Source organism: Desmodus rotundus, chromosome 10 (genome assembly GCF_022682495.2).
Source record: "Desmodus rotundus isolate HL8 chromosome 10, HLdesRot8A.1, whole genome shotgun sequence".
In the NCBI taxonomy this organism is placed as follows: Eukaryota; Metazoa; Chordata; class Mammalia; order Chiroptera; family Phyllostomidae; genus Desmodus; species Desmodus rotundus.
The window spans coordinates 10412155-10419338 of record NC_071396.1 but is presented as its reverse complement, the minus strand read 5'-3'; positions in this window follow the sequence as shown (position 1 = coordinate 10419338).

Below are 7184 nucleotides of genomic sequence, written 5' to 3'. Positions count from 1 at the left end.
TGTCTGGTGTGTGAGTAGCATGGGGCTCCTTCTGATTATTTTTGTACCAAAAGAAATGAGCTCCCAAGGCCTGAGTCCCTGAGCAGACTCACGGGGATCCAGGGACATGGAACTCTTGGTCCCTGGCATGGAGGGGGAGGAGGGTCTTCCCTTGGTCTTCAGCTTCCCCTCTCAGAAGACCCTGGGGGGGTGTGTGGACTGAGGGATGTGGGCCTGTGTTCTTGTAGAAAAGCAGCCACTCTCCACTCCATCCATCTCCTCTCCCCCATACCCTAATGTTTCCTAAGCTATTTTGAAACGGCCGTGAAAAGGGTTAGAACTAGTGCAAGTTCAGGGAGCAGTGAGGATTCTCTGCTCACAGAAGTCTGGGAAGCCAGCAGTGTTCTTACGAATCCAAGGAGCAGACCAGAAAAGAGCAACCATTTCCCTCAGGACCCTGGTTAGGCAACGTATGAGCGTCTCTTCAAACACCTCAAAGAATAGCTCAGATTTAAAAATAATAATCTGGCCCTGACCAGTGTGGCTCAGTTGGTTGGACATTGTCCTGCAAAGCAAAGGGTCACTGGTTTGATTCCCAATCAGGGCTCATGCCTAGGCTGCAGGTTTGGTCCCTGGTTGGGGCGCATGTGAAGGGGGGCAATTGATGTGTCTCTCTCATGTCAATGCTTCTCTCCTCTTTCCAGCTCCCTTCCCCTCTCTCTAAAAATAAGGAAAATCTTTTAAAAAATAATAATTTTGACATAATATCCAATTTACAGATAAGTTACAAGACAAGTACAAAGAATTTCGGTCAAATACCTGTAAATGGTAACATTTGACTACATTTGTTTTACCCCTTCCTCTCTCACACATATATTGATACACAGTGAGATCGATACCTTACTACAACCTCATCTACAGGCCTTACTCAGAGCTCCCCCATTTTCCTGGTAAGGTCCTTTCCAGCAAAATCTATTCAGTTGTCCGAGTTCTAATTTAGTCTCCTTTAATTTCAAATAGCGATTGAGTTTGTCTCTGTATCCACAATATTGATATTTTTCCATCGTTCAGGCCGGTTATTCTGTAGAATGTCCCTTAACTTGGGTCTGTCTGATGTTCCCTTGTGGCAGCGTTCAGGCCTCCTGCTGTGGGCCGTAACCCCAGGGAGGTGGCACTGTGTTCTCCGTTTGGCGGGTCAGGTGGCCCAGGCTGTCACTTTGTGTCAGGGCAGGTGATACTGGCTTTGATCATTTGGTTAAAGTGGAATGGACCAGATTGCTCCAGCGGCAGCTCCCTGTCTCCTTTTGTAAAGTTTCTTTGTGATGAATAAGTACCGTGCGGGGAAATGCTTTGAGATGATAAGTGGACTCCACGTTTTGTGTGCTAGTTTGAGCATCCGCTGCTGACCCTGGCCTTCACCCAAGATGATGGTGATGGTGGTTGCCAAATGCTGGCGGTGTGAACTCGTCACTGCTTTTACAGTTATTCGTTGATTTTCTACAGGAGGGAAGTAGTTTCTCGTGTCCCCCTCCCATCTCTGTGTACACGCATGTGCGGATGCATACATAATGTGTGTCTCTGTATGTATTTCATTATCTCCGTTTTTCTAAAGCAAAACTGTCAGCCATAAAATTAGTCATGTTAACTTTAAAAAAAAGGAGTCTTCCTGCTTGCGGGTGCCCTTCCTTGGGTCCTCAGAGAGTAAGCCTATCGAGTCCTGTCCGATGCGCTGGTGTCTGGCAGGTGGAGTCCGCTTGAGGAACTCGGGCCGAGTGGGGTGGGGCATTTGTGCCGGGCAATGGGCGGAGTGTAGAGGGCGACAGGCAGGGGCTGGAAGGACTGCCTTGAATTAGAACTGTGGGTCTAAAAATACGAACAGCAGGCGTGTGTGTCCCAGTGACAAAGTGGGACTCACAGCAGAGGACAGGGCCACTCCCTCTACATATTCTGGGCTGCAGTGGCTGTGTAAGGGGACAGGGACCCTGCTAGCCCCTCTCAGGTGGCTTTCGGGAAGATGAGGGGATCAGGACAGAGGCGGACCATACCTCCAGGTCTTCCAGAGGTGACTTTGCGGGGACCTAACAGTGTGTGTGAGCAGGTCAAGATAAAAACCAATTCAGAGGGAGGGGTATCTCATGCTAGAGGCTGGAGAGGTCGTGGGGCACTTGAGTTCCCATCCAGGCAGCATTTTTGGCCTGGCCAACAGCTCCTAGGAAGTGTCACTCATTGTAACAGAGGCGGGGCTTTGTTCTGATTCAGAGCGAGCGCAGTGCCAAATTGGTGAGTTGCTCCATCTGCCAGCCTCCCATGCTTGTCAACACAATTTTGTCATCTCCTGCTCACTCCTCGGTGCTTCCTGAGGGTCTGAATGGCACAGCGACAATCTTTCTCCTCCCTAGGCAGCCCCCTGGAGGGCCTGACTCTGAATGAGGCACGTGCAAAGAGGGACGAATGTGCCAGAAGGTTTGCTTAAAGGAGAAGAAAAGACCCAGGGAAGAGAGAAAAGAGGCGTGGTTCCCAGTAAGCAGCATCCTCCCCAAATCGACCAGTTAGCTCCCTGGGAAATAGTCCATCCACCTTTCACTTCGCTGGAGACCCGAACATTATTCTGCCTGGCATGTGAAGAAGTTATCCTAAAGAAAACTTACAATGGTATTAATTTATCATCGACTCAGAAAGGACTTGAGCTCCCTAAATTACACGTCAGTGGTACTGAAGCGTCATGTCTAATCCAGCCCCGTGCATCTGTCTTTAAGATGCAGAAATAGGTACCACGTGAGGAAGTCTTAATTGGAAATGCCAGGTGCATTCCCCACTGTGGACGCTTTGGTAGTTTTTGTTGGAAGCTGGGGTGGTGTGGGGCTGTATTGTTTTCTACAATACAGTCTTCATGTCAGGCTTTTGAAAACACACCAAGATTTACAGTGCAGGACAGCCGTGTTCTCTGACACGTTACTTCTTAAGTGATTTCGTGGGACACTTTGAGACAAGCTGAACTACACTCCTGTGGCAGGGCTCAGACCCCTGCCCAGCCAGCCAGAGATCATACCCGATGTGGGTCCCTCTTTGCAGGGTGAGGATGGGCACCGCTGGTTGATCCGCTACCCTTGGAAGCCACTACGTGTGTGGTGGCCTCCGAGCCCCACTGCGCAGAGGTCACCCCACCTAGGGTGGGGGCTCACACGGAGCCCGTGGAACAGCTGTCAGAGCCCTGTGGTGGCCAGCAGGGACCTTCCCATGGAGCTGGTACAATTCAATTTCAGTAAATATTTATTGGCAGCCAACACACGAACAGATGCTCTAGCATGAGAGTACAGAAAACACTAAACAGTACCTGCCTTCCAGAGACGGACAGCCTACTTGGGCTCCAACCAACTCTTGGAGAGGAAAAGGGGTAGCGAGGGGACAGAGTCTGGGGCTGGGATCACCCTATTGGCATTTGGGCCTTGATTCTGGCACTTACGGGTGGGTCCCAGGGCCTCGGGCATGCCGCTTGACCCCCCAAGCCTCTCAGAGGTCCCATGTCTTCATCATAAATGGACATGGGGAATTCTTATCACATCGGTGTCTTATGCAGATTAATCGGAGACTGGACACAAACATTCAGCGTGGTGTCTGGCTCTAAATAAGACTCAGGGAACAAGAGCTTTTTTTTTTCTTTTTAATCCTCACCTGAGGATATGTTTATTGATGAGAGAGAGAGAGAGAGAGAAACGTTGATGTGAGAGAGAAAATCAATTGGTTCCCTCCCCATATGCACCCCAACTGGGGATCGAACCTGCTACCTAGATACATCCCCTGACCAGGGATCAAACCCGCCACCTTTTGGTGTACGAGACGACGTGCCAACCAACTGCGCCACGCGGCCAGGGAGACAGTAGCTGTTTTTGAGGGCCTCCAGCACCCTGGGCACTTCCCACCAGCCCTATGAGCGGGGCGTCCTTACAACCCACTTACAGGAATGGAAACTCAAGGGCAGAGAGGCGAGGGGCTTGCTGGTAGTCAGTGGTGACTCAGCAGTGGGGCTGCGCTTGACCAGTTGCAGGTCTGACTCTGTATTTATGCCAACACGCCTGGTCCTGGCAGTGTCCTGACCATGGATGGAGAAGATATATTCTGGCACCTTCTCAGCAAACACACGGCTGATAACAGTGACCCCGCCCCTTTGCATAATCCCTTTCGCCTTCCAAAGGGCTTCCTCATCTCTTACCATCCATCCCCTGGGCTCCCGAGAGGGTCTTTTTTGTTCAACCTGCAAAAATCACTTCCGCCAGGACTTTTTCTGCCGGAAAGATTAACCACGGCAGGATGAGTCCAGTGTCTTCTTCAGCCAGGGCCGGGGGGAGGATGGCTTTCTTCTGGTTTTATTTCGGGCTTCGGACAGCACCCCTCGCCCTGAGTAGCCCACTTCCAGCTCCTTCCTGCTTTATGTTATGAATGAGGGGCATGTTTCCTGTTTTCCTCACTATTTTAAGAGCCTGAGTCCCATCCTGGGGTGCAGCACAAGTCACTTTGGTAGGATGTTTGGACCAACCGCTCCTTTCTATGTCCCTTGGGACGTGCGTGTGTGCTGGTGTGTATATTTGCTGTTTCCCCAGTTGCCCTGTCGGATGAATGAAGCCCAGTGAGCACTGACTGGTAAAGCCCTGTGAAGGCCTAGCCGTCCCTGTTCATGGCTCCCTCCCGGAAGCCCACATGGTGATCCTCCCCGTGTCCCCTCTCCATCCCCTTCAATTTGGTTCCGGGGTGCTCCCATTTACACAGGTTATATTAGATAGGCACGTTGCAGTCCTTCTCTTTGAGCAAGGTTATTTTTCAAATGTGGAGCACAACTATTGAAGGAACACTTTGCAAAAACAGCATTGTACGAAGGCTCTACAATTCAAAATCTATTGCTTTTATGGAAAGCAGGAAATTTAGGGGGGGGCGCTGTATTCTTTTCAGGATAAATGCCTGTGTACCCACAGGGTGGGGGTGCGGGGGCTCCCTAAGGGGTATGAGAAGGCTTTCCAAACACAGCCACTTTCAGAATGCCTGTAGACGCAAGCAGCTCTGATCCTGAAGGCAAGGATGAAAGGTCTGTTTTGCTGGTTCTGAGATCTGTAGGAAGCACAGTAAAGCAAGCAGCTGAGTTAGTATCTCAGGCCCTACTCTTGCAGAATTTACCATCTGACAATTGGTGCATGTGCCCTTAGCAGAAGTTTCAATGACAAAACAGTCCAGGCTGAACAGGACATATCTGGGGTGTGGAAGTTCCCCAGAGCAGCTTTGGAGGAAATGTCTTGAAATCGAAAGCTATCCACTGAGTGAAAACTCTGTATTTCTTGTGTTTTACCCCCAGGAATCACGAGGCTTCTGGTGGAGGGGCTGTGAAGAAGAGGAACACTGATAACAACGATTTTCCAGAACTTTCTCAGCCACAGATTTCACATACACTATCTCATTCACTTCACAGCAGTAGAGTGAAGCGAGGAGCATCATTGTGCCCATTTTCCAGTGGAGGAAACCGAGTCTCGCTGTGTTTATGCCCCTTGTGGATAGTCAGATGGCTGATGAATGGAGAGCCAAGGTTTAAACCCGACACCAGTGAGCTCTGCACCCCATGTTTTACCCGTAACTGCGTGCTGCATTCCAGTAACCCCTCCAGCCAAGAGTCCCCCACTAAGGGACACCCCTGTCCTGATGTCTGAGATTAGCATGTCTGTGTGTGCATTTCATGCCAGTGGAATCATACAGTGTGTGCTTTCTGGTGCTGGCTTCTTTCACTCATCATCCAGCTGGGCAGGTTCACCCATTTTCTTGGTAGTGTTGCTGATCATTTGTATGCTCTTTGCTGCATGGAATTCCATGGTGTGACTGCGCTTTGACTTATTTATCCATTATTTAAATCCTCATCTGAGGATATGTTTATTGATTTGAGAGAGAGACAGACAGACAGACAGAGAGAAACATTGATCGGTCACCTCCCTTACTGCCCTGACTGGTGATCAAGTCCATAACCTAGGTATGTGCTCTGACTGGGAATTGAACTTGTGACCTTTCGGTGCACAGGATGATGCTCCAGCCAACTGAGCCATTTATTCATTTTACCATTGATGGGCATTCCATTGTTTCTAGTTCTTGGCTATTACCAAAAAAAATCTGTTGTGAATATATAAACTTTAAAAAAATTTTCCATTTATTTATTTTTAGAGAGAGGGAAAGGGAAGGAGAGGGAGAGAAACATCAATGTGTGGTTGCCTCTCACATGGCCCCTGCATGTGCCCTGACTGGGAATCGAACCGTGACCCTTTGGTTCACAGGCCTGCGCTCAATCCACTGAGCTGCACCAGCCAGGGCATGAACATATAAACTTTTAAGGTGGTAGATAAAATACTCTATGGGGACAATCGTGTCATTTGTGAATGAGAGTTTTGAGGTTCCCCCCGCCTTTCCAAACCTTGTACCTTTTTCCTTTTTCTTCTTGGTTTTAGAAGCCTTCTCTGTTTCATCATTAAAAATAATGTTTGCTGTGGGGTTTTGGTAGACTCCCCTTATCAGATTAAGGAAGTCCCTTTCTATTCTGAGCAAGTTTAACTTTTTTAAAATTATAAATAGGTATTTTGAATTTCATCAAATGTGTTTTAGTCATCTATTGAAATCACCATATTGTTTTGTTCTTCTAATACGCTAATATAGTGAATGGTAATTACAGATTTTCTGAAGTTAAGCCTTATTTCCTGGAATAAACCCAGTTTAGGCACAGTGTGTTGTCTGTTTTCATAAAGTGCAGGATTCATTTTGCTAATACTCATGTGTGATTACTGCCTTTATGTTCATGGATGAGGCTTCCCTAGAATTTTTCTTGATTACATTTTTTGAGTTTTAGTGTCAAAGGTATAGTGGACTCAGGATAAATTGGGAAGTATTCTTTTTTTTTTCTCAAATGATTTGCATAAGATTAGAACATGTTTGGTAGAATTTACTTGTAAAATAATCTGGTGGGGGTTTTTGTAGGAAAGTTAAATAATTGATTCACTTATTTTAAGGGTTATGAGCTATTTGGACTTTTTATTTCTTTTTGAGTTGGTTATTTTAAAGGAAATATGTTAATTTCTTCTAAGTTATTGCATCTTCATGCATTCTTTGGCTTACAGTTTTTTATACAGTTTTATCTTTTTAGTCTCAGCTGCATCCCTCATTATATCCCCTTATTTTCAATATCA